The sequence below is a fragment of the Crocuta crocuta genome, unplaced genomic scaffold (assembly GCF_008692635.1).
Source record: "Crocuta crocuta isolate KB4526 unplaced genomic scaffold, BGI_CrCroc_1.0 scaffold337, whole genome shotgun sequence".
Classification (NCBI taxonomy): domain Eukaryota; kingdom Metazoa; phylum Chordata; class Mammalia; order Carnivora; family Hyaenidae; genus Crocuta; species Crocuta crocuta.
In genome coordinates this window covers 2,599,185-2,620,852 of record NW_027528873.1, presented here as the reverse complement: position 1 = coordinate 2,620,852, position 21,668 = coordinate 2,599,185, and positions in this window count along the sequence as shown.

Here is a 21,668-nt window from a genome sequence, read left to right as displayed (position 1 = left end):
TGACAAGATTAGTAAAAACAGCCACATTACTATGCAGAGTAAAGGAAGAATAGGGGAGAAAGAGAAAGTAGCATAAGAGATATGTGGGAAACAGCCAACTAGTCTAATACACATGTCATTAAGATTGTACTGTGTTTTTTTAAATTTTTTACAAATAGTTTATTGTCAAGTTGGTTTCCATATAACACCCAGTGCTCATCCCCATAAGTACCCTCCTCCATGCCCATCACCCCCTCTCCCCCCCACACCCATCAGTCCTCAGTTTTTTCTCAACATTCAAGAATCTTTCATGGTTTGCCTCCCTCCCTCTCCCCCACTATTTTTCCCCTTCTTCTCCCCCACGGTCCTCCATTAAGTTCCTCCTAATCCTCCTATACGTGCAAACATATGGTATCTGTCCTTCTCTGCCTGACTTATTTCGCTCAGCATAACTCCCTCAAGGTCCATCCATGTTACTACACATGGCCAGATTTCATTCTTTCTCATTGCCATGTAGTATTCCATCGTACAGATAAACCACAAGATTGTACTGTGTTTGGACTTCAGATAGACCCGGGTTGAATCTTACCATCCTCTGGGGTTACTTACGGGATCACTTACTGGATGAGTAAATGGTATGCCTGGTAGGTGGCATTTCACCCTGAGCTTCAGATTCTGGATGAAAAATAGCAGCAAATAAGCCAATACTGGAGGCTTTTTTAAGTGGGGCAAGATATTTTGAAAAATTATCTGCGTGTGTGCTTCTCCCAATGATCTCTGCCCAGGATCAAGACACATGCCAACAACTGCCGAACCCTGGAATAAAAGCCCCTAATACTGGACTTCCAGGCTCATAAGCCCTTGGTTAGTGGGAAAGATGAAAAAATAGGGATGCAGATTCATGGAGTGGGTTTTTCTAAAGAGAGCACCCTTTGCCAGATCCTGGAGATCACATGGGCCCTGACACTCTTAAGCCTCCTATCTGACCCTCTCCATTTAGCCAGTCCCTGTTTTATGGATCAATACATGGATAATACAAGGCAATAATTCTAATATTCAGTAGTATTATTCACAATTATATTAATTATTATGACCTACTATACATTATTTCATGCATAGCTAATATTTCATGAGAACATACTGTGTGCTAGGTCTTAACAGTTCACATGCATATTACCTCATCTATCACAACCACCTTGTAAGATAAGTACTAATTAGGTATCTTTCTCAAGGCCACCCAGTAAACAAGGTTCTTCATCAACAAGAAATGGGTAGTATCTGTTGAGTGCCACTACATGTTAAGAACCTCCAGACTCGATCTAATTGAAAATAAACAGTAATGTTTGCTGCTCAGTTTCTCCTCTACAATGTGGTCATGTTGTTAACCATCGCTACCCCCACAGTGTGGCTGTGAAGCTTAAAAGGCATAATTATATAAAATGACCACTATAGTAATCAATACATTGTCAACACTCATTAAACATGCTGTCTCTTGCTTGCTTTTGTGTGACAATGGAGATCTCAGAAAAATGGGAAGATCTGGAGTTTAAAATGTTCCATAATGTATATACACACACATGGATATATATACATGGATACATATATACATGGATAATAAATACAGAGAACAAAACTTAGCATCTGCTCCTTGTGTTGTGCTTTTTCATGTATTTAACGCCAAGTTAAGTAAATGACAAATGTGCCTGTCTCTAATTTGGTTTAGAGTTGTAAGCTAGAACACCAGAGGTTACCTGGATATATCTTAGCATTAGGGTCCCATTCTTGTCAGGCATATCTAAGATCGATTCGAGGCCCCCAGAACTGCTATCTTGTCCTGACCAAGCAGCTAACCATGGGGGCTCCAATCAAGGCTCAGAGTCCCCTTCAGAGAGCTGCACAGATGAAGGAGTACCCACCCTGGGGCTTGAAGCAGGTAGGTATGGAATGCAGGATTTCTTCCCCAGCCCCAGGGTCCCCTGAAGTCTGGATCAGAACATAACAGGGCACCTCAGGCCATTACCACAGAGACTGCCCCAAGTGGCTGATGCCTAGAGACAGCTCCTCTCCAAAGGGCTGGCACAGTAGTGTATCTGCCCCAGGCAAGCCAGGGGGACAGGTAAACATAATGGGGTCATAGGAGGATTCAGAATTTAAAAGACAATCACAAGGTCCAGGCAGAAGAGGAAAGCTGAATCTGAGGCTCCTGCTCTTCCCATCACAGGTAATCTCATTTTAAACTTGGCCCCAAGGTTTCCAGAAACATATTTAGATCTGGTGTAGCCTCTGTGAGTGACTAGAATATAAGTCAGAAAGTCAGCTGAGGAAATAGGGTTGTCAGCTCCTGAGATCACTCTGGGCCAGGCCAGGGCAGGTGACGGGACCTGAAGGGAAGGACCTGTACAGCTCCCGAAGCTGACGGGAGATGGTTAATGTCCCAACCTGGTCCCAATTCAGGGAGGGTAGCCACGTTTTTTTTAAACAGGGTTTTTAAAACTGTTTATTTATTTTTGAGAGAGAACACAAGTTGGGGAGGAGCAGAGAGAGAGGGAGACCGAGAATCCGAAGCAGGCTTAGCCCTGTCAGCGCATAGCCCGACATGGGGCTGTAACCCACGAACCGTGAGATTGTGACCGGAGCCAAAGGTGAAGAACAGAACCACCCAGGCACCCCAGGTAGCCACTCTTTACTGAGTTCCCATCTTGCACCAAGCACCAAACACTGAACTATATACTTGACAGAACCTTCCCAGAAGCCCTGTGTTGTATATACTATTATCCTCAACTTAAATAAAGGAACCTGGGGTTAGGAAATGTGCAGTCCCAACTCCATGCCTCTTGGTAGGTAATTGCAAGGATATAATAAAGCCAGGTCTGTCTGATTCCTAAGCTCAGGAAGGCTTGTTTCCCTGCATCCTCTTCTATTCTGGTTACTGAGATATCCCCCTGGACCAGACACTGCCCCAAGCCCTCTACAGACATGATTTCATCTGAATTCTCACAATCTCCCTGAGTACAGAGAAGAAAACTTTTTGACCAGCCCCAATGTCCATTAAGGTTTTTTTCCTGCTATAAGACTGTACAAACTCCTGAATGGCAAGAAGCAAGAAGGTGACACTCTCTTCTACACATGTGCTTTGTAATGCCAGGGTCTTAAGAAAACTTTAAATTCTGACCTCCTTCTTCATGGAAAGATGAGAGACATACCACATTCATGGAAAGGACGTTTTAATACTTAGAGAAATGTCACTGTTCTCCAAGTTGACCTATACATTTGATGCAACTCCATTTAAAACAAGATGCTTTTCCAGTCAGGTTGACAAATTGATTATAAATGTATATGGAAGAGAAACAGACAAAGTATAGCCACACCACTTCTGAAAAAGAATAAAGGAACTTATTTTACCAAATACAAAGACTAAATATAGAAGTATAATAATTAAAATAGAATGGTATTGGTATAGGACTAGAAGAAAATGACCAACAAAGCAACATAGAGAGCCCAGGAAAAGATCCTTACCTATCTGGAACTTTAATATATGAAAGGCACAGCACGATCACCACAGGGGAAAGTGGAGCTAATTCAATCCACAGAACTGGAAAATGTGGTTCTCCATGTGTAAAACTTGAAATTGGATCTCTAACTCATCATTCACAAAAATCAACTGTGTGTGTGTGTGTGTGTGTGTGTGTGTGTGTGTGTACATCTATCTTTCTGACCTTGGGTAGGAAGGTCCTACACAATCTTTTCCTATCTGATCTTGGGATAGGAAAAGATTTCTTAAACAAGATTCAGAAAGTTCTCGCAACAAAAGAAAAAAATTGTACACCTTATTTCATTAAAATTAAAAACTTTTTTTTATCAGAGGACTCAATGAAAGAGAAAGATCACACTACAGCACAGAGCAGATATCTGTGAAATAAATGACCAATATCAAGAAGCTATAAAAAAGTACCTACAAAAAAACGAGAAAAATAAAAAACCCAGTAGAAATAAGCAACAGACACTATCAGATATTTTCACAGAAGAGAAAACACTTAACAGCCAGTAACATAAGAAGAAATGCCTTATGCCTTAATAGCAATGAGGAAATAGGAAAATCAAGATCATGAGATTTCACTGTACATTCATTCAATCAGAAAAATACTAAGCCTGATAATTCTCAATTTCCAAAGAATGGCACTTAATGTGGATATTTTATACATTGCCAATAAGAGTGTAAAATGATACAAGTATTTTGAAAAGCAATTTGGCACCGTCTTGTAAATTTGGACAGTCGCCAAACCAAAGCCCCATCAGTAGCATAATGGACAAATAAAGTATGGATATTTCACACACTGGAATGTTACACATATACACACAGTAAATCCTAAAGTTGACTGGAAAAACAGAGGTCCTTTTATCTTAGAAGCTAACCAGTAAGAGCTTTTACTAAGCTCAATACAAGTGAAACTGAACAATTAGGGGTTAGGTGTTATGTATGATTAAAAAAAAAAAACTTTTTAAAAAATAAACAAGGGAATAACAATCACAACCTTCAGAATCATGATGATCACCTCTGTGGGGTAAGGAAGGCAGAGAGTGGGATGGGGGAGGAGCACATGGGTAGAGCTAAGTTTTGATAATATACAATTTTTTATTTGAGTTGTGGGTTCACAAGTGTTTATTATATTGTTTAATAAATAAAAGAGAACCAATGACAATATGGGTGATTAAAAAAAACTATGATTCATCCAATTCTGTATACTTGAGGTCCAATTTTTATAAATCTGGAATGCAGGTACAATGGAATATTGGTGAATGCCAGAACACTGTCATCTATAACTAGCACCGACCCACTGTCTATACTGCTGCAGACTGGAAACTAGAGCCAAAGGTTCTACATGCCCCCATTACACCTGAACATCGGTAGCAGATGGATATGCAGCCATGTTAACCCTATACTGTTTCCTAGTCATGACCATGACAGACATCAGACTTCGACCTTCCCACACAGCTCTCCCCATAGTCACTTGAGAGGAAGCAAGTACAAAAATGGGTGAATTCTGTACACAGGAGCCCATTCAGCATGTCCAGAACCTCAGGAAATGCAGGAGAAGGAGAATTCAAGGGACCACAGGCAAGAGAGGAGAAGTCAGCTGAGAGAGTAGGACACAGAGTTCATAAAATTGCCACATGGCTCCCTGGTTGACAAAGCCCTGAGCACAGCCCCCTGCCTGCTTGGTTCCTGAGAGGAAGGGAAAATCAGGATAGACAACAGCATATTTAGCTTGACATGTGGGAAATATGCTATGCTGTGAGGTGTGGAGTCTGGAAATGGAAACCAATTTCCCAAAGAAATATCTCTGTTCATGGGTGAATGGATCATTTTGGATCCCTGAGGAAAAACTGGATGTTCGCAGCTCAGGAAGGAAATGTGATTCCTCTAACGCATCCCTGGACGCTCACCACAAGCAAAGCTTAGCCTGGAAATGTGGATGCCAAAGAAGACCCAGGGGCATGGCTGATATTACTGGTCCTCAACTCTGCAAATGCCCCCCAAACTCCTCACAGTCAGAGCCACAGCTCAGAACAAGCAGCCAGCAAATGTCAGATAGATGAAGGCCAAGACATCAGTAATGCATAGTTTTCTTTCTGGTTCAAAACTGAAGGCTTTTGAGCTTGAGAAATGAGTCACTGAGGAAGAGCATCAACATTTTAAGGAAGAGAAGGGGGAGAGGAAGTCATAAAAAAGGAACCATCTCTTCCTCGTAAACCCAGAGTGGCAAGGGAAACATCTCTCAATTCTTACATCCCCTTCACTGCCCAGCAGTGAATGGAACAGAATATATTCTCACTAACTGCTGCTGATTGCCTAATTAATTTCTACAATCCAAGAGGCACGGGAAATATGCACAGAATTAGTATCACATGCACAGTGTTAGCATCATATAAACCCTGAATAGAAGGAGAGACCGGTGGAGGGAGTGGTGAGCATGGGGAAGGCAGGGAGCCAAGGGGGTAGTCTTCTCAAGGACACTACACGTTCTGGAAGGGCTGCTTGCAGCCCAGGATCTCAACCAGAACAGAATAATAAAAGCAGTAATAGGTCACAAAAAATCACTTCCGTGTGGGAATAAAGACCAAATGCCAGATACAGCTCAGAGCAATGGAGTAAGCATGAGTTGAGAAATCAGTAAATCTAAAAAATAAGACATTATGCCTCAGTCTGCTCATCTCTCAAATGGTATCATGCCTACCAGGGTTGTGTATGGACCAAGTGATATGGACATGAACGTATAAGGAAAGGAATGGAAGATTACAGAAGCACAAGGAAAGGTCACTGGCAGTTTCTAAGCCAACCGAAAGATGGGACTGGGAATAGACAAGCTGAAAGTTCTTAAAGACAAACACACTTCAGTCCAGGGAAATAAAATGCCCAAACCCAAGACCTGGACTGGTTCAGGCACGGCAGAAAAGTACAGGGTCTGTTTGAGGATCTCTGTGAGTGGCTTTGCCCTCTTCCCTTCCAACACTGTTAGGTACAAAGGGCAGATGGGCCATCACCCCTGGGGACTAAGTTAGGCTACATCAGCGCTCTACTGGGAGACCTTCCCTGGAACTCCGTGGAGATTCCACCACAGGAGTCCTGGGAGTTGTGCAACAGCAAGCAATGGGGCCACCCCAGGCGGCCCCCAGCAATCTGCTCGCAGGGACCAGCGCTACTTCTTACAGATCCGTCTTACCAGTCACAGGACTCAGTGATGCAGCAGCCTGCCTTTACCATTTGCTCGTCATATGCTTGTGTCGATTCCTCCTAACCCTACCAGGTCCATCTTTTATCCCCATTTGACAGAGAAACAACCCGAGCCTTTAGTTGGCCCCGAATCACATACTGATTTGTGACAAAGTCAGGATTTAAACCAAACATATTTGGGGCACCTGGGTGGCTTAGTCGGTTAAGCGTCCGACTTTCACTTAGGTCATGATCTCACGGTTCGTGGGTTCGAGCCCCGCGTCGGGCTCTGTGCTGACTGCCAGCTCAGAGCCCGGAGCCTGTTTCAGTCTGTGACTCCCTCTCTCTCTGACCCTCCCCTGCTCACGCTGTCTCTCTCTCTCCTAGAAATAAATAAAACATTTTTTAAAAAAATGTAAACCAAACATGTTTGTCCATAACGCCTATGCTTTTATCCATTGTTTCGGGTATTTGTATTAATAAACTAACTGAGTGTTAATTAAGGAATGCAGGTACATGAGGATGCAGGTACAGCTTATGAGTTTCTTTTTGGGGTATGGAAGAAGAGGGAACATACTTTGAGCAAATGGTCCTTCAGGAGAGGGAGGCAGGAAGGTGAGGCTTTAGTGTCCACTTGCTCACTGTCCACAGACCCAGGACTAGCCAGGCTGGCATTGCTCACCCTCTCCTCTTCCTTGCAGGCTCTAGGGAAGAAGCAGTGGTAATGGAATACACAGAGTGCCACATGTCCCTCAGCACAAAGGATATGGTGCAGGCTGAGTTGGGACATGAGCCACAGGACCCATAGAGCTAGCAGCACATGCATCTAAATCTTGGGGCCAGTGTGTTCCAGAACCTCTGAATGCAGAAAGAGAAAGAGAGACCACTGGGCCCAGAAGGAGGGCATGGCCTAAACTACCCACAAACAGCATGCTTAGAAGGGGAGGAGGGACCAGACTAGATCTCCCTCAGGAGCACGAGAGAGAAAGAAGGTCTGTACCCCAGCCTGTCACCTAGTCCCCTACACACACACACACACACACACACACACACACACACACACAAACCAAGAACTGGGTGGCCCAATGAAGATCTCAAGCGCTGACCCATCATCCCTCCTCCCTTACAGGGGAATTGAAAATGGGCTTGGGATGAGAGGCAGAACAGCAAGAAGAGAAGATGAAATGATTAACTCCCTGTCCTCCCCGACAGGATGCAAGAGAGAGGACCTCAGAGGGTACGTGAACAGGCTGAGACAGAGCAACAGCGAAGAGTGAAAGGAGGAACACAAAGACTTTTCTAGACCACATGTGGTCTTGAGCCCTGATAGATGCTAGTGTGCCTCTGAACTCTCTCTCTCAAGGGTACTCTGGGCTCCTTCAAGGAAGCAGAGAGGAGGGAAGCAGAGAAGAGATAAAGCGGTATGGAGGAGAGCAGCCTCAACTCTCCAGTTCTCCTACTCCCCAGTTTCCTGTCTCTTAAGAGCCTCCTCCTCCTCTTCAGAGCACCTGGCAGCCCCTATGCACCTCCTTACCCTTGTTTCTTTTGGTTGATTCTCCCATGGCACCTCATGGGCTCCCAGGGAACCCAGTGCATACTTCATGGTGCAGCAGATAAGGGGCAGCAAAGCTCTGATTTGATTAGTGAGCCTGGAACATAGTAGGTGCTCAATAAGTACTTGTTGGCTGAGACTCTCTATTTTGCCTACAGAAACAAGAGTATAAAAAAGGCCGGCATCACTCCAGGAGAGCTTCATTCATGAGAAGCCCTCTCCTTTCAGTTTTGAACAGGCAGACTCCAAGCCTCCAGATGAGGCTCTGTGCCCACTATTCTCTCTCTCAGAAGGTAAGAGGAGGGAGCTGTCAAATAGCACGATACATTCTTTTAATGTCCAGGAGATTCTGTGATGATACATGGCACCGTTTTCCATCCTTGAGAGTCAGTGTCAGAAATTTTTGATTTTTAGTTTTCCAATTGCCCCATCCCCATAAATACCTCCATGCTTTTGTGCTTTCTGACCCTCTTCCTAAAACCCTCTCTCCACACTTGCACTTTTGTTAAAAGATTTACTCAAGTGCACCTGCCCCCCAAGTTGCCAATGAGCCCCCTCAAGACCAACAATTTGTTGTCCATTCTCATTCTTCTGGTTGCCAGTACCAGAAGAACCCTACCTCTACCCTCAGTCCACACTAGTGCTCCAATCCTCACCCCAGGAAACAGAAGAGGCAAGTACCTGGCCAATAAGTCTCAATTCTGAAAATTATGTCAAAGTTATTACAGAGTAAAGCTTTCTGTTACAGCTGAAACCAGAGGATGCTGGCCTCAAATTGTTAGGGCCTACCACATGAACAGAACCTCAGAGAGTAAAGAAGAAAACCTAGCTGAGAAATGGAGGAGCCTAAATTCTTTTTTCTTTTTGACTAAGTTCTGATAATACTGATTGAGCACCTGGATTAACCCATGCCTAAAGTCCCCACCTAGACTTTTCATTGTGTGAACCTAAAAATTCTTGGCTTCTTTGAGCCAGTATGAGTCAGGTTTTCTGTTACTTGCTCCTGAAACCATCCTGGTTCACATAAACATCACCATCTCCCCAGGGACCTAATAGAACATGGTACATAGTAGACATTAAGTAAATACCAAATTAAATTCGACAATTCTGAGGCAGCCTATTTGAATGCTGGCTTTCAAAAATACAACCATAACATCAACCTATGTCTTCTTGGGAAAAAGAAAATCTCCCTGTTCTACTTTGACTTCCAATCTCATTATGACATCACTTTGGCTCCTTGAGAGCTGCTGTGGGGAGAGGCTCATTGTCTTCCAACTTTTAGAAGAGCACTTCTAATTAAAGCAATATTAAACAGTAATAACTGTCTTATAGTTTTATGGCCATGCCCATGATCACATAAATAAGGATTTTATATCCAATTAGCATTTTATATTTATTCAATCCTAAAACAATCTAGCATTTTTATTAATCAAATAAAATAGCATTTAATAGATATGGTTGTTTTAGCTTCTGAAATTAGCCACATATAAAATAACACTACATCCAATTATGCGATATATTGCCCCAAAAGAACAATATGTGTTTGCCAGGATTTCCGTCAACCTGACACTCAAGTTTACCTAAATAAGCTAAAACCAACATTTTCCAGCCTTTCATTATTTGCATAATACACCCATGATTTCTGCTATACTATTATTTACTTACAATGTTTCTTTAAATAGGCCCATTTTGTTCATTTAAATAATTTTATTTTAAAAAGAAAACTTTATATCATGAGTTTGATATACTAGCTATGCTTTAAGACAATATTAAAATAAAGACATAGCTATTAACATAAAAATGGTTTATCTCTAGTGATTTAAAGTTTCTTGCATACCAACAATGGTAGTCATGGCACATTTAGGGGAAACTTGTGAGTTAAGCCATTCCAGTGAGAATTCCAAGGGTGTCCTGTTTGGTACCTTCCTGAGCCTACCTGTGTCACACATCCTCTACCTGTTCAACAAACCAGATGGTGCCTCCACCTTGGACCTCCCTGTAGTGAGCTTTCTACTCTTTATTAAGCATTGAGTTACTATTGAGAGATGCTAAACTTGGCAGTACAAAGTTAGAAACAACTTTTACATGGCAGATGACCTCTTTGATTGTGCTGGACAAATGCATTTTAAGCAACGGATACATTTCTGAAGGTGTCAGACAACTTAAAACTAGTACATTTCCAGGCCTAAGGATAAGTACAAAGTAAAGGGAATGAACCCTAGAAGCCCACAAACCTGTAAACACTCTCACATACTTTATTTAAAAGTTGCTTTTTATTTTCTCAGCCTTGGCCCTGATAGTCCATGGAGTGTTCATACCTTCATTACCATGCGGCATATCATGGCGGTGGTAGTCTGGCCTCCTTCATGGTACTTTATCAGGTCCTCCTTCTGGACCAAACTTACTGACATTGAGATATAATCTTCAGGACTAACAATGCTCCTTAATGAGCCCCTGAATGACATTTATACCTCTATAGGGTATAAAAAGAGGATTTCAGTGATAATAACAGTGCATGTTAAAATAACAGCACAATGGTTACCAAAACAGCTCACAGCCTGTCGATGCATGCCAGCAACAAAAGAATTCCCAAAATGTGAACAAAGAACGGGGTATTTCTATTTACCAGTTCAAGGGTGAGTGCAGTTTATAGTTCAGCCATCTGGCTTTGAAGCCATGCAATTTGTAAGAAAAAAAAAATGGGAGGATCGAATCATTTCCAAATTTGTGCGTAAAGGGACATTCTTGAAACTTTTATATAACATTTTTCAAATCTGCTAATTCAACTGCACATGGATTGCACCACTGCTGGCCCAGATCTTTCAGAATGGAGGAAACTGGGGAGGATCATCAACCTGCTGGGTGGATGGGAAAAGCCTATGGTAGTACTTTGTAGGGGATTTGCTAACTGCGAAATGGAGAGAAGGGGTTTGCCATTTGGCAACACCTCAGATGCAGTAAGGCTCAGGGCAGAAGTGCTGAATATATTATTCCAATTGATTCACACATCTCCTTTATAGAGGTAAAAAAAAAAAAAAAAAAAAAAAAAGAAGGCTCAGGGAGCTTCCAGACTTGCTCACTGATGCAGTTTCTGAGAGCACAGGCAGTAGGAGAAGGCAGCCCCTTCTTTAGGCACAGGGAAGTGAGGGCAGACAGAGCAAAGGCAGGCTCAGAGGGACGGACAGTAGGGGGACTCTGTGACAGGTCATGTGGATGTAAGGGGCACACACCACATGCAGAGGGCAGCTTCTCTCTGCAGATGGAGAGCAAAAGCCATACAGGAGTGAAGAACCTCTAAAAGACAGAGGGAGAGGAACTGCACCCCCAGAGCATGGGAGAACAGTGAGAGGAAGAGGAAGCATGAGTCTACGATGAGCTGCAGAACGGGGACATTCTGCCCCTGCAGTGGTAAGGTGGGGTCCCAGCGGCTGTGAAGGAGCCTGCCAGACCCACACCAGGCCTGAGGCCAAGATGGGCACAGGAGCAGGGTATAGATAGGGGTTACAACATCAGACCTAAAACCCCAAAATGGTCCTGGACCCAAACTGCCCATTTTCACCCAAGTGGCCTGGCCAATATATTGGCTCTACCCTCAAAGGCTGCTGTGAGAGTGGACTGAATAACACAAGTGCAGTGCTTCCCGTATTGTAAAGTAGATGAGAGGAGAGCTTTCCCTGTACCTGCTGAGGAGGGAGTGTAGCTGGACTCCTCTCCACATTATACACACAAAATGACATCTGTCTATCACATTCTGTCCTTGAGCTTAGCAGGGCTGAGTAAGGAATTACCAAACAATTCCATCTGTGTTGCAAGCCCCAGACCCCTGATAGAATTTATTTATATAAACATTTTCAAATCCAGGCAGGCCCCCACCAAGCAGGGATCGACCTTTTTTTTGCACAGGGACAATACTTAGCCCACCAATGCTCAAGTCCCACAATGCTATCTGATAGCCACTTGCAACTTTCTTTGCTTAAAATCCTCCCTACCCATTGTACCCTAAAAGAGGATCTCCCTGACCTTCCAGGAAGCCTGCATAACCACACAGGCTAAGTTAGGGCCCCTCCCCAGTGCCCCCATAGCCTCCAGATGTCCTTTCACTTCTTAGCCTCCCCATGAAGACCATGAAATCCTTGGGGACAAGAACTACCTCTTACTCACCCTTGTATCTCACTATCTAGCAGAGCAGCCAGCACAAAGTAGATGCTTAATAAACATGTGATAAGTGAAAATTAACAGTGTGACTGATTCTCTTCAGACACTGTGGGCTATGGACCAAGGAGTAACCATATTTGGGGGCTCTCTTCATTATGTTAGTGCTTTGCTCTTAATATAATGTGTTAAAAGCCCCATCTTCATGAAGGTAGCATGATTTATCTTTTTTTCTTTCTTATTTCCTTGTAATTTGTTTTGAATGCATGAAATTTAAATGGAAAGTCTAATTGGGCCCAATAAGGTTAACAAAATGTTTGCCACCCCTGCTGGTTGCTCTAAGTCAGTGCTTCCCTGAAAGGGAAAATGGAAGGCAGTTTGGAGCTGTATCCATCCCCACTCTGCAAATGTCCCTAAGGTCCCTGAGGTGGCATTCCCAGTAAGAGGTCCTGAGAAAAAATGCCAGTTGTACAATGCTAATAAAACTAGCAAGGCTGGGTGCATCTAGCACTGGCCCTTCAATACTACATTGGAATCTGGCTCATTCTATGGTTTTGAGAATTCCAAGGGACCATCTTCATTCCTTGGGAGAGTCACTTCCCTCTTCCTCACTGTTCTGGAGTTCACACTAACACCTGCAGCTGCTATACAAGTAGTACAAGTTTCCAAGAACAAAATCGAAACCAACCTATTTAATTTATTCCACTTCCTGCAGTTCAGAGGCTGAACTCACCAGGGGTTTGGTGACTCACCTGCTGCCCTCAAGGTGCACAATTTGATTTTTCATGTTCCTGGCCACCAAGATGATAAAGGGCACTGGAGGCTAGAGGCCTGGAAACCTTCTACCACCTGAGGTGGATGAATGCCACTGCCAGCAACAGGCCTGGGCTGTTTACTGGTCTGCAGAAAAACAGTTTTGAGTAAATGCTTTTCCTTTTCTTCTTCTTCTTCTCCTTCTTCTTCCTTTTCCTTTTCTATTTAATCTCTCTCTTACATATGAAATCTAAGCTCTAAACAAATTACATAATGCCAACTAACCTTTGGCAAAAGATCCTGAATGATGGGATAGAAGGGAATATTAGAAATTCAGGCTGAAACCTGGGATGGATAAACTGAATCAGCTACTGCATTACCTATTTTTAGTGGTTCCAATCATCATCCAGTGTTTCCTGCTATAGAAAATGCCACGATTATTACTAAAATGTAAGGTTTTTTTCCCCTTTCTCACATTCTTTCCTTAGGGTAAATTTCTATAACTTTACTGAATTCAGGGGTATTGACAATTTTTTAAAACTTTTTAATGTTTATTTTATATTTGAGAGACAGACAGACAGACAGAAAGGCAGGGCATGAGCATGGGAGGGGCAGATAGAGACAGAGACAGAATCTGAAGCAAGCTCCAGGTTCTGAGCTGTCAACACAGAGCCTGGCACAGATCTTGAACCCACGAGCTGAGCAATTACGGCCTGAGCTGAAGTCAGATGCTTAACCAACTGAGCCACCCAGGCAACCCCAGGGGTATGAACATTTTAAGACCAGTTGATCGACCTGCCAAAGCACCCCGGCACCAGCAGTGTGTAATGGCCCAGCACTGGCCATGGTCATTGCTTATCATCTTTTCACATGGTATAAGGAAAATGCAGTTATACGTTCAGTGTGTTTTAATTGGATTAAGAATACGGGACTCTCTAAAAGAAAGACGAATTAAAATCAGTAAGGGTGCCTTGTCTCCTTAAGACTGCTATGCCAAAGAGAAATCTTTCAAACAACATTGAGCTAAATAACAGATGTGTATGATACATCATTAAGGCAAGGAGGGTGCACAAGAACAGTCACTGAGGACTAGATGTATTCTTCCCTGTGGATACCCAGGTCACATACTAAACCTGTTTCTCGGGCATGTTTGCTACCTTGTAAATAAGGCCCAGGAACACCAGGCCACAACCAACCCCAGAGTATACAGTGGGTGGTACTGACAAACCCACCTCTCTGGAGCTCCATGTTCTGGTGCCAGAGCTGTGCTGAGCCTGAGAGACATATCTCTCCTGATAGCTTGGCAAGAGCCCATCAACACTGACCAGCCACTAAAAGCAGAGATCAGCATGATGAAGCAATACAGAAATGCACAATCCATAAAGAAAAGTAGGGCTGGTGGAGAAGATCTACCAGAGCAACAGAGAAACTTCAAGTTAGGCTCTGAATGGTCTGGGCTGAAGGACAGGGGAAACCAGAGAAAGTCTCTGCCACTAGACATGACAGGAAGCTGGTCCTCAGAGAGGGCCAGCAGGGGTGGATTACCAGACCCCCACCCCACAGTATGCTGGACCCTGCATCAAGTGACAGGGAGCTGGGGCTAGGGGCCACTGGCAGAGGTGTAGACAACTGAAGGGTAGACGCCCAGCAGTACCACTTACAGTGACCAAGACGCTGAGCCTCTCTAGGTCCAGATCATATTCCCTCAAAGGGCAGGGAAAGAAGTCATGGATAATAGAGCACAATACGCAGGACCACAGAAGCATGCAATGAAGGTACGTAATAAAAGGTAACTGTTATCATTAATAATTACAGTAATATTCACAACAAAAACCTTTATCCACATGTAATAACTTACTTTAAAATTTACAACACTTTCTGGAACTTACAATACACTCTGGATGGACAGCAGGGAAACAAGGGTTCTGTTTTGAACTTTGAGATACGCAGCTGGGATGCAAGAAGATATATCAAGCAGAGACTTGGAGATACAAGGCTGGGGTGAGAGGTGTACCTCCCTAGTCACCTAGTTACCTGATGAAGGAAGAGCTGAGAAAAGAACCTTAAACAGAGCCCAAAGAAACCACATGAAATGGTCAGAGGAGGTGGCAAGGAGAAAGGTGACTAGGACAGAGTGATTTGGGAGAGAAGAGGAATAGAAAGTCTGGTGCCCCAGGAATGAAGAGAAAGTGTTATCAGGAAGGAATAGGTGGCCATCTACATTAAATGCTGCTGAGAGGCCCAGGAATAGAAGAATGGAGAAAAGCCCACTCAAATAGGCAAAAAGAACACAGTCAATGATGAGTGAGTAAACACCAAACTGGAACAGGGTAGAGGGAGAATGGAAGCAGATCGAACACCTAGATGCATCTCTTGCTGGTGGATGATACTTTACTCTCCTGGAGCAACATCTTTGATGACACTACACTTGTTCATGAGGAACACTGACCACCTGTGGCTTCCATGGCCAGGGGTCATCCAGGAGAATAGTTTCTAGAGTAAGAACCCAGGATCTTGGCTAAGAGTAGAATTTACTAGTCTCCTCAGATGCCATCCAATGGGTATCTGTAACCTCTGGTCCCCATTAATTCTCCAAACATGTTTCCTTACAAGTTGCCCCTCTCCCCAACTCAATTTCCACGAGGAGTGTTTCAACCATGCCATTGTTGTAAATAGCCCATTGCTCAGCTCATTAAAGACATAGATCAATTTATGGATGGACTCCACTAAATTTTACTTTTGGTTCCCAGGGACAATCAAGAGCAAAAAAAAAAAAGAAGCTCAATGAAAGAAGATTTGAGGAGCTTGAACCAATTACAAATGATTAAGAAATAATACTGCTTTATATATTCATTATTTTAAAGCATCAGACTGCTGGATTTTAATTTCATGTTACTACAAATATACAAAGTTAATAACTTGCCATTGATCAGGGAAGCTCCCATCTAAAATGAGAAGCACTTTATACAAAACAAAGTACATAATATCTTTTAAATAACCTGGGAGTTGACTTTTAAAATATATTAAAGATTACATATTAAATAATGATACAGTTTAATACTATAATGCAATGGAAAAAATGTGACCTCTTGATTCTCCAAGGAATTTAAATCACATGAGTGTTAAAAGATTTAATAAAAATAGGCTCTACACATAAATTGTATGCTTTTAGAAATCCAATGGATAACAGTCTTAGTAATATTCAATAATGTCTGCTATCACTGAAGTTCATAATACAGTGGTATGTGGATTCTCATGGCTATAAGGTTAAAATCGAGGATTACTTCAAGGCCTTGGAGGAAATATGTGTACCAAGTTATGAGAGTGAATTAGGAAAAGCGCTCATTTCACTCTTAGGAGAGCTTTCAGGCATATTTCTCCAGATGAGACCCACGGCTTAAAATTTCTTTTCTAATTAAGATTTTAATGCAGTTAGATTATATCAAATCAGATAAAAACCATCCTTCCCATCTTTTTTTTTCTTTCCAGTCCACTCATTTTGTAAACAGATTTCCACATGAGTGGCTGCTTATGAAAGGTGAGTAACACACACATAATCAGGTTTCGCCAACCAAAGCACGCAGACAGAACATGCCAACACCAAGCCCAAATCCCACCACTAACTTTAGGGGAAAGAAAATACTCGATGAGAGGCAGATGTTACATAGGAAAGAGCTAATCTCTGAGGTTTTTATTTGTTGCTTTTGTTTCTAAACGATCCAAAGCTGCTTTGGAACTTTGTTCATTAGGGAACCCTGGTGCACAGATATCAAGATACATATTTTCCTTTGAATCAATATCTGGAATCTGCTCAACATCAACATTAGTCAACTTATCTTAATATTATTTAGTTATATTTAGTTCTTATTAATTTTTATTGAGTCCTTAATGACTTTTTCTCTTATACTCTTGTATACACACTTCTTCTTCCCAGAAGGCAATAAAAGCCTTTATCTTTAAGACTTTAGCCTTTACCCATGATGTTAATAACATCCCAGGAGGATTTTTAGTAGCAGCGTTAGGAAACTATGGATGGACCTCTGTTTACCAACAGGTTAGGTTCTGAATTGTGCCACCTAGTGGTAGGGCAGAGTTGGCAAGCCTTTACCCAGGTGGAAGCTTTCTCAGATCTATAGAAATTTCTAAGTTGCAGACGCCAAATAAAAAAAGCCTCTCTAAGCATTGTCAAAGATCCAGTATTTCTAACCATCAACAATCATCAGTAGAAATTATGCCCGCACAGAAGAATTTAAATCCCAAGGGTATCACATTCACTTAGGAACCCATGAGAATTTTGTAATTACAAAAACATCTGGGGTGCCTGGGTGGCTCAGTTGGTGGAGCATCTGACTTTAGCTCAGGTCCTGATCTCACGGTTTGCGGATTTGAGCCTCATGTCAGGCTCTGTGCTGACAACTCGGGGCCTGGTTTCTGCTTCAGATTCTGTGTCTCCCTCTCTCTCTCTGCCCCTCTCCCACTCATGCTCTGTATCTCTCTCTCTCTCTCTCTCTCTCTCTCTCTCTCAAATAAACATTACAAATTTTTGGAAAAAAATTTAAGGGGCACCTTGGTGGATCAGTCAGTTGAGTATCTGACCCTTGATTTCAGCTCTGGTCATGATCTCACATTTGTAAGATTGAGCCCTGCATTGGGCTCCACACTGAACATGGAGCCTGCTTAAGATGCTCTTTCTCTCCCTGCCCTCTGGCCCTCTTCCCCATTCGTACTCTCTCTCTCTCTCCCTCTCCCTCTCCCCCTCTCTCTCTCAAAAAAAAAAAGATGTTTTAATATGACATACTATCACTCACAAGTATAAACACATTAAAAATTAACACTGAAAGGCTTTTTAAAGTGTAATTGAAGCATGTGATAAGTTCATTTGCTCAGCTGTAATCTAAAAATAAATTAGTAATAGTAATACCAATAATACTTGAAAACACAAAAAGTCAGCCAGAACCAAACACACAGACAGGAAATTATTAGCATGTTTTAGTTTGCTGATGAACACTGAATTTGGTTGTGAATTTGCCCACAGTGCATTTGGCTTCTCCTAAATATCAAATACATTATTATAGGCTGAATTGGCACTCTCCTCATCTCTTAAGCCTACTCTTCCTTGATCTGACAATAGAGGGAAAGGAATGCACAAATCATGATGATTCTCCTACCAGCCATGTTTGAATACAGAGGGTAGATATTGACCAGCAAGGCAGGGAGGAGCCTGGGTGGGGCAGCATTGGAAAAAGACAGAACTGACTCCCCCACTTGAGTGCCCTGGTCTAGAAATTTGTCTTTTCACCTGTGTACCTTACAACTTGAGCCCAAAGGAGGCCATTGGGTGGCCCAAAGTCAATGTAGTTAGTGGGAAGAACAAAGACTCTCTCAGAAAAGGCAACCATCTTGCTTTCTAAGGCAGCCAGACAGCTTTATGCAACTAATTGAAATTGATTTAGCAATGTGGGGACACAGTTTGGAAGCCTGAACTCTTTTTGTTCTTTTGATTTAGTCTGCCTAACCTCTCTTACCATTTAATTCTAATTAGATAGAGCCAGAAAATTGAGCTGGCAGGAATAGCCATTGACATTTAATTAATGTCTGGTATTCCATTTGTTGAAGAAGAAAGTCCAAGTAACAGAAGCCTGGCATAGCCATATTGAAGCAGAGGCAATGATAAAACTTACACGGGAGGCCTATACTTTCAAAGGGCACCAATACCCACGAAGATGTATGCTCTTTTTTCTGTGGGTCACTCTTGCCCCTGAGAAGAGGCCTAAACTCCAGGGCTAATGTTCCATCTGTATCTTTACTGCCTAACACAGAGCTAAGAATATAGCAGATGCTCGAAAATATTTGTTAAATATCACTACATGTTCACAGAGGGCAATCTGGGAGTGGAGGCTGTATCACTCCCCATGCACACTGCCAAATCTCCTCAAAAAGTCAGTTCAAAGAATGACATTTTCCAAGAGGCTGAGAGAAAGAAATGATACCACTGAGATACATTAGTACACTCATATATGTGCAGGTGAACCATAGACAGAGGTCACTTTGATTTGCCCAATCAAACACACGCATAAAGGTATCCTAACTGCAGGGAATTCTTTGCTCCATTTTCTGCCCCAACCCCCATACCACACACCATTCATTCCAGCCTTCCAGGCAAGAGTTATAAGAGGGAACTAAGAAGGCAGTACACTACCTCCACAATTCCTGCTGGAAGTCAGCATGGGCCACTCCCTGTGGTCACATAACTCTCTGTGGGTGTGACAAATCGGAAGCAGGCACAAGTCCAATGTTTCCGTGTAGTGCCTGGAAGCAGAATTCATCCACCGGGACATTCAACAATATCTACCCAAGTGCTTACAATGTGATGGCACTGTTCTGGGTCTGTGGATATATCAGAGGATCAAACAACAAATACACTTGTGAAGATTATAGTCTAAAGGGGAAGATAAATAAACACATGTATAATATAGTGTAGAAATGTCAAATGCTATAAAGAGGTATAAAGCAGAAAGGTATGAGAGTGATGTGCAGGGGAAGAGAGGTAACCACTTTACCTAAGATAGTCATGGAAGGCTTTTTGATGACCTTACATTTAAGAGGAGATCTAAATGAAATGAAGGAGCAAGGCATGTGGATATCTGGGTGAAGAGTCTTTCAGGGAACAGCAAGTACAAAGGCCCTGAGGCAGAAGCAGTGGTCAAGGAACTTCAAGAAGGGCAATGTGGCTGCAGCAAAGAAGCTTGGGAAATGAGGCCAAACAGGTGGGCAGATCCTGTAGAACCTTGCTAATCATTGTAGAGACCTTAGATTCTCATACTGGTGTCCCTGGTAGGCATCAGAGTTTAAGACTTGCTTTTTCAGACTGTAGAGCCAAGGTAGGAGCAGGGAAACTCCCAGGACACTACTACAGTCATCCAGGTGAGTGATGACAGTGGCCTGGAGAGGGTAGGGGCTGTCTGCAGAGAGAAATGGACAGATTATGGATGCATTTTCAAAGCAGAACTCATAAGATAATCTGATGGATGAGATGAAAAGTGAGAGAAACAGACAAGAGTCAAAGATGACTATGAGGTGGCCTGAACAAGTGGGGGGGTACCCTCCTGAGATAGGGGTCACCTGGGGGGGATGGATGGATAAGCTTGAGAAGGAGAAGCCAAGAGCTCAGTTTGGAAAATAAATATTGACCAATGACAACAATGATGATGGCAATGATGGTGATGCAGAAGAAAGCACAGCAAACAGCTCTTCTCAATTCTCAAAAATTAAACAATCTTCCTCACAGAAGCAAGCAAGAAGCTCCCTCTGGAGTACTCTACAAGACCCCGGTCTTCAGCTACTCACATGATGCAAAAGAAATGGACTGAAGTTATTCAGTTTCATGAGCAAGGAAATGAAAATGGCAAATGACAACAGATCCATCCCACATCCACCCTGGACACCCTCAGTGAACAGGTGATAAATCTCAGGGGCTCTGCTGTGCTGGGCAGGAGTCACTGATAATGGGGCCCTCACAGGACGCAGGAGCCCGGCAGTCAGTGCAGACTGGCCTGGAGCCCCGGTCAGTCATCATGGATCAGAAGCTACTGCCATCTGGGCCTCAGAGTCAGATGTCAAGGGCTCCTTGACTCCTCTCACTGGAGACCCAGTGCTCTAGGGTGGGTCTCCAAAGTCAGCATATACACCTGGGGCAGGAGCAGGGGGATCCACTGGGTATTATATATCCACTTTTTCATATTTATCCTTATTTAAAATTTGTGATTACTTTTTATCAAAGTTCTGCATACACATAGTCAAAGAGTCAAATGGTTCTACAGGGCTTGTTTAAAAAAAAATAGCAGTTATCCTGAACCTTCCCTGTGCCTTATTTCCCACTTTCCAGAGGCAACTGCTTTTAACTGTATTAGATGGTTCTTTCGTTATTTACCTCTGTATCTCTAAATACACAGGTTTATGTTGCTACCTCATTTTTCACCTCTAGCATCATCTATTGACTTTCTACTTTGGAAGATGAGGATTTAGCTCTTATTCTCTCTCCCCTCCATACATCTAAACACACATACACATGCATGCACACACACACATACATGCATATACATGTAAACATATACACACTTCACACAGCATGCATGCACTTCTCTCTCTCTCTCTCTCATACACACACACACACACACACACACACACACACCCTATCCCCCATCTTCCCAATAGCTAGCTATGTTACATTCTGGTTAGCCTAATATTTGGTGTCGACATGGCTATGATTATATAAATGTCACTCACAGCTAACCCACCTGAATGCCTTAGTCATCTTCCTCTTTTCTATACAACATTTTGTGTTTTCAAAATTTAAGATCTATCTTGATTTCTGTCTTTCTTGTTTTCTGTGCACTTTCTGTGCAGAAACAATATACGTAACTAAACAGAATCTAAACCTATAAACTTTAAGTTTATAAAATCATTCTAACTCCTTCTGCCCTGAGCACTCACATCAGAGAATTTTTAGGCAGGAAGGAG